The 6,000-nt window shown below is 46.1% G+C and overlaps 1 long non-coding RNA gene across 1 annotated transcript in view; it reads left to right on the forward strand.

Annotated features, from left to right (window-relative positions):
- Positions 1-5,102, forward strand: part of LOC137541266 (uncharacterized) — a 70,482-nt gene extending 65,380 nt beyond the window's left edge. The window contains exon 3 of the long non-coding RNA XR_011025115.1: positions 4,619-5,102. This is a non-coding gene — a long non-coding RNA (uncharacterized lncRNA). The remainder of the gene's footprint in view (positions 1-4,618) is intronic.
- Positions 5,103-6,000: the final 898 nt, after the last annotated feature.

The raw sequence follows: 6,000 nt of genomic DNA on the forward strand, positions 1-6,000 counted from the left end.
GTCTTTTTTCAACCAAAATAACTATGTAACTTGCTGTCGATGAGTACTCCTAAGTCCTTCTCCAAGTTTGATGTCCCCAACTGTATCCCATTTATTTTATATGGTGCTAGGCCATTGGTATGACCAAAATGCATGACTTTACATTTTTCAACATTGAATTTCATCTGCCATTTATGTGTCCATATAGCCATCCTTTCCAGATCCTGTTGCAATATGTCACTATATTCCTGAGAGTTGATGATCTACTGCATCTACTAGGTCATTAATAAATAAATTGAAGAGCACTGGACCCAGTACAGATCCCTGTGGGACCCCACTGCTAACAGTCTCCCATTTTGAGTATGATCCATTGACCACAACTCTTTGTTTTCTGTCCATTAGCCAGTTCCCTATCCATGCACACAGACTCTTCCCCAGTCCTTGCATCCTCAACTTTTGCACCAGTGGGGAACAGGTTCGAAGGCCTTAGCAAAGTCCAAGTATATCACAACTACAGCATTCCCAATATCCACATTAGCGTTCACTACCTCATAAAAGCTGAGCATGTTAGTCAAACAGGACCTGTCTTTAGTAAACCCATGCTGATGCTCAGAAATAAGATTATTTTCTACTATGAAGTCCTGCATAGTATCTCTTAGTAACCCTTCAAATAGTTTACATACAACTTATATACGCTTACAGGTCTATAATTTCCTGGATCTGATTGTTTGCCCTTCTTAAATAATGGGAAAATGTGGGCTGTACGCCAATCCACTGGGACTCTGCCAGTTGAAAGAGACTCACAAAAAAGATAAGATAAAGGGGTTTATCTCTAACTGAACTTAATTCCCTTAGGACCCGAGGATTTATGCCATCCGGGCCAGGTGCCTTGTCTATTTTTTATTTATTTAGTCTTGCCTTCACTTCTTCCTGAGTTAAGTATTTTAATATTACAAGTGAAAGATTGAGACTCTTCTGCATCTGTAATTTGCAACAGTGATGTTTCCCTTGTGAACAGGGGTGCTTCTACCAAAATGCAGTACAAGCAACTGCTTGAGGTGCTGTGTGGGGAAAAGGCGCCCCTCCCCCACCGCTACTACCATTATGCTGACCGGCTGCCATGTATTTTGTTTATAGCCTAGCAGTCCAAGCCTACAGCAGCACTCGCACGCTCCTACCACATGTGAGGAAGTACTTCAGCCTGGATACACACTATGCCCTCCATCCCCGGCAACATGGTGTGCAGAGTGCATTGCTCAAGACTACCTATGTCCCCTGGCTTGTGGAGTTGAGCGTGCAAGCAATTTATTTGCAGTGCAATGATCGGGGATGCTTCCTGTGCAGCAATGGCTGTATCTCAAATCTATGACACCATCTAGTTGCTTCTTGAGACACTGCTGCATCATCCTTGGGGCACCTTTAGCTATGGGGAGGGGGCTGACTTGTACCGGGGGCACATCTGGCTATTCTGGAGGGGGCTATACTGGAAAAGGGGCATGTATGCGAGTCAATCATTTTTTTCCTGGTTTCCTTTGCATGTCGCTCGCCTGTTCTCCTTTCTGCCCCCCACATTATGCCTAAATGTCCCCCAGATCCCTCTTCCGGGTCGCCAGAGTCGGGCTTTACTGAGCAGGTGCTGGACGGGCTGTACGCGTCCTACAGTGATGTCACTACGTCATGCGAATTAAGTCATATGCATGTGCAGAGCTCTCCCAGCCACAGGCGTGCGCTGTAGGATGCGCACAGCCTGGCCAGCATCTGAGCAGTAAAGCCTGACTCCGGCAACCTGGAAGAGGGTCCCGGGGGGCATTTAGGCATAATGCGGGGGGCAGAAAAGAGAATGGGGGGAGCGACAGGCATCAGGACAGGTAAGACTATATGCCTGCTCCCTCCGTTTCTATTACTATTTTCACATCTGGTACCCTTTAAGTTTAAAGATTGCCAATAAAGTGTGTCATATGTAATTAAAATAAGAACAATATGCAGCTGGGGGCCTCAGATCTCTTTAAAGTGATTTAAAACCCTGACATAATATTCAATAAAAACATGTTTTCCTACTTTTTATATGCCATACAGTTATCATATTTGCATATGTGCATAAGTATTATTATTCATTTAGAAGTTATAGGTTTCCAAAAGTACAGTTTTTTGCTTTGTGAGCTGACTTTGCATTGTATTAATAACTGTTTTTATTCATTATGTATTAAAGGCAGACATGCTTTGAGTCTCTGTGTTGAGCTGCTTCTCCGCAGTCAGAGAATGTGTCACATTCCTCACTTGATACATTTAAGTAAACACAAGATAACATAATCTAAATCTTCGGATGTGTCCACATTTCACTGCACTGAACTTTCAAGCTCTGTGTGTAACCCTTCGAATAAAAAAAATATGCTGATTTCATATAATATGCTGTAAACAATGTTTTAGAGCAAATATGAAATGCTGGGTTATATTCTGCTTTAAGGGAGTAAAGAGTCATAATTAGTTACATGAATAATCTGGGGACAATTTAGAGTTAACCCCATATCTTCATCATAAGTACACTTAATACTATAAGACAACAGAACTAAAGTGCAAAACAGTAACAGTTTCTGAATAGAAAATCTTGCTATTGGTCACCCAGTATTAGCTGATAGTAGCTCCTCCCCTCTGCGGTGCACACTCCACCAGCCTGGAGTTTATTTTCGTGAAGCAAGGTGTTTACGAGTGAAGCTATTTACACTGCCAGTGTTTCAGCACTGTCTCTAGAACTGGTATGTTGACACTCGGTGCTGCCAAGAAATGTCCCCACCTTATAAATACCACATTATGTAAGCTGATCTCTGAAGCTGGTAAACATTAGTATTTTGGCATGTGTGCAAGCGAGCGCAGGCTGCTTTACTGATGAAGGTAGGAGATAAGATAAGCCAATACTTGTGTCAGTGATGTGACGTCCTACAGAATGGGGCTGCTGTCAACCAAGTTCGTGAAGTGCAGATGTCATAACCCTAAGATGAAGTTGACGTAAAAGTCACAGATACGGCAGGTACAAGGCTTTGGATGGGGCCCTCCCACCCCCCTCGCTTTCTGCACAGGAAAACTGAGGACCTGTAACGATTGGTGTCAGCACACAGAGAGAATCTGATTATTGATGATCTGCAGAATCATCAACAATACAGATGTATACCTGATTATGGATGATCTGCAGAATCACCAATAATACAAGTATGACTAACCTCTGGACACCTAATGAAGTATAAGTGTTAAGTGTAACTGTAGGCTATCTCCCGTGAGGCGGGAGATACAGGCAGCTCGGCCAGGAACCACCTGAGGGGCAGGTGGCCCTGGACTGTGCAGGGACTATCTCCTAGAGAGAGGAGATAGTGATAATCTGGCAGCCAGTGATTCCTTTGTAAACTGGAAATCAGACTGTACTGCAGCCAAGGGACTCCAATGGGATAGAGGCCACTGGCTGTGTTGCAGGAAGGACTCTCGGATGAGCAAGAGGTCCTTGCAGCTAACTGACACTTGGTGGAATAGTGTCACGGGTAGTACAGACAGACTGAACGCTCAAGGGATGAGTGACAGCCAGAAGGGTCGGCCAGGCCAGGTCGGCAAAACACGAGCAAATGGTCATAACAGATATAAATCACAATCCTAGTCTGGGGTGTGAGGACCTTGGTCTAGACACCCAGGAATTAGTCTAAAGAATAACACAGTATCCTATGCTTGGGTGTGAGGTCCTTGGTCTCAACACCCTGGAACTGCTGGAACTGGTCTAGAGTATAACACAGTAATGACACAGTAATCCTAAGCTTGGGTGTGAGGTCCTTGGTCACAACACCCTGGAACTGGTCTAAAGTATAACACAGTAATGACACAGTAATCCTAAACTTGGGTGTGAGGTCCTTGGTCACAACACCCTGGAACTGGTCTAAAGTATAACACAGCATATAACAATAGCGTAATCTGGCTAAGTGTGAATTCCCAGGTCCACCTGGTTCTAACACACTGTAGGATCTGACTGAGGTCTGAGTGGTCACACGTAAGTATTCGCAACGGCAGACAAGCAGCAACTGACAAGCAAGATCTATATATACTTGCAGTGTTGTGCAGCTCCGCCCGAGCCACTCAGCCAATCCAGAGTCCAGCTGGGATCAGCTGATCGGCCTGATCAACTGATTCCCCTTCTGCTGATATAACTGTCCTGTCGCCTGGCGCGCGGCGTAGCTCTCCATCTGTGTGAACTAGAAGGTCCAGCCAAGCCAGACGTGTGTCGCTGCGCGGAAACCGCCGGTTTGACCGCGGAGATAGCCGCCCTGTCACTAGACCATGCGGCGGCATCTCCGCTGTTCCTACAGGACCAATGTGTTTTCCCCATGCTGATAAAAACACTTAGACTTAAAGGAAACGTCAGGCAATCTATGCTACCCCTAGATCTACTTACCCGGGGCTTCCTCCAGCCCCTTGCAGCCGACAAGTCCCTTGTCGAAGCTCTGCTCCCACTACATACATACACACACAGCCGTATTATCTTACTACATGAGAGCACATGCTATATGGAGGAACAACAATGGCATGCTGAACATAAGAAGATATAGTATTTACTGTAACTTTGGCAAAACATTCAAAATGTCACTGATTGATACTGTTATTACAGGATCTTGGACTCCATGTGAGACAACAAGCTCTCAAAAAGGCAGCAACAGTCAGACATCAATCTCCACTCCACTGTGTTGTAAATGTAATCAGAGCCATAAGGTCATTAGCCTGTGTGTGATAAGAATCTAGGAATCCTTTCGGAGTGATTGCTGAAAAGGGAAAGTCTTCAACTTTTTTTCAAAACGTGACTACTTTGTAAGGTTGTACATGAAGTCATCAGAACTTTGCAGCAGTTAGAGACAGATGTTTTTTTATGAACCCTAAGGAGCAGGGACAGTGTATGAGTCCTTATCTGTGTCATATGCAGTCAATATAACAATGGTGCGAGAGCAGAATACGTTTTTTCTCTCCATGTCCTTAGCTGTCAGACACTCAAACTGTTCCCCCCACGGGCCCCCTGTGGCTTCTGGGCCCCCTGCGGAGGCATCCCTTGCATGGTCTATTGTTACGACCCTGAATTTGAAATAAAGGTGTATTTTTTCTGTTTTGAGTTTTTCTCAGGGGACAGGACAGGCTGTGGAGTATCTGGTTTTTTTTATAATTCCAACAGAGGGGCAGAACACTGGGCATGTCTAGTGCACCACATGTGCCATGCCATAAACAAGCCAGCCAGTCTCACCAAGTCCAGTAGAGAGGCCCATGGAGACAACAAGTAACATGGTCCTACAGTGCCCATGTGCCACCACAAGCTGATCTGCCCCATTTGTCTGCAGAGTGCAGATGCCTGGGGTATGTGCATCACTCATGTCCAAGGCATGCAATTGTTTTTGCCAGCTGAATGTGTTAGGAATTAACTGGTAAGCTTCACAACAGCAAGAAATACAACAAACTATAAAACACAGATCAGCAGAATGCACAATAACAGCATCAAACATAAAAGTGTACCTGATGTGTTAACCTCCCTGGCGGTAAGCCCGTGCTGAGCACGGGCTATGCCGCCGGGAGGCACCGCTCAGGCCCCGCTGGGCCGATTTGCATAATTTTTTTTTGCTACACGCAGCTAGCACTTTGCTAGCTGCGTGTAGCATCTGATCGCCGCCGCTACCCGCCGATCCGCCGCAATTCCTCTCGCCGCGGCCGCCCCCCCCAGACCCCGTGCGCTGCCTGGCCAATCAGTGCCAGGCAGCGCTATGGGGCAGATCGGAGTCCCCTCTGACGTCGGTGACGTCATCCCGCCCGTCGCCATGGCGACGGGGGAAGCCCTCCAGGAGATCCCGTTCTTTGAACGGGATCTCCTGATCTCCGATCGCCGGAGGCGATCGGAGGGGCTGGGGGGATGCCGCTGAGCAGCGGCTATCATGTAGCGAGACTTTGTCTCGCTACATGAAAAAAAAAAAAAATTAAAAAAAAAGATTTGCTGCCCCCTGGCGGATTTTTTGC

The sequence above is a fragment of the Hyperolius riggenbachi genome, chromosome 12 (assembly GCF_040937935.1).
Source record: "Hyperolius riggenbachi isolate aHypRig1 chromosome 12, aHypRig1.pri, whole genome shotgun sequence".
NCBI classification, from domain to species: domain Eukaryota; kingdom Metazoa; phylum Chordata; class Amphibia; order Anura; family Hyperoliidae; genus Hyperolius; species Hyperolius riggenbachi.